The sequence below is a fragment of the Penaeus monodon genome, chromosome 21 (genome assembly GCF_015228065.2).
Source record: "Penaeus monodon isolate SGIC_2016 chromosome 21, NSTDA_Pmon_1, whole genome shotgun sequence".
Classification (NCBI taxonomy): Eukaryota; Metazoa; Arthropoda; class Malacostraca; order Decapoda; family Penaeidae; genus Penaeus; species Penaeus monodon.
Window position 1 is genome coordinate 13,934,332 of NC_051406.1, and position 503 is coordinate 13,934,834.

A 503-nucleotide genomic window follows, 5' to 3' on the forward strand; every position below is an offset into this window, starting at 1 on the left:
CAGAGAGAAGCACGCGAATAACATAGCCACACCTCATATATCTCAGGCCTCGTCAACATTCATCAGCAGCTTCCGAAAGACCCGACAGAGATGTACGAAAATGATACAGCTTGTTCTCTTCTCCCACTGTATCCGTTCTTCAGGCCAGTCGCATCGTCTGGCCTTCAATTGCCTCAGTTTCCCCTTTCAATCGCTGCCATTTTCTATGACGATTGCTACCATTTTCTGTGACGATTGCTACCATTTTCTATGACGATTGCTACCATTTTCTAAGAGAGATGGAGGGATCGCTTAGGGCGCACCTTTTTGGGTCTCCGAAAGTTGCATCGATTATCAGCCATTATGTGGCAATTTCTCCTCGTAAATATTTCAGGATTGGCATTTAGCAGACACTTGATTCTGGTATTCTTAAGTACACCAGTTTAGAATTACAGGTCGTATCCTTGTTGTGGCAGAAAGATACAGACCCGAGTCATGCACTTGGGCTATTCGGAGGAGGCTAC

At 45.3% G+C, this 503-nt stretch overlaps 1 protein-coding gene across 1 annotated transcript in view; it reads left to right on the plus strand.

Moving 5' to 3' along the window:
• LOC119586706 overlaps positions 1-503 on the plus strand; it is a gene marked incomplete at both ends in the record, with an annotated part of 8,301 nt that overhangs the window by 7,378 nt on the left and 420 nt on the right.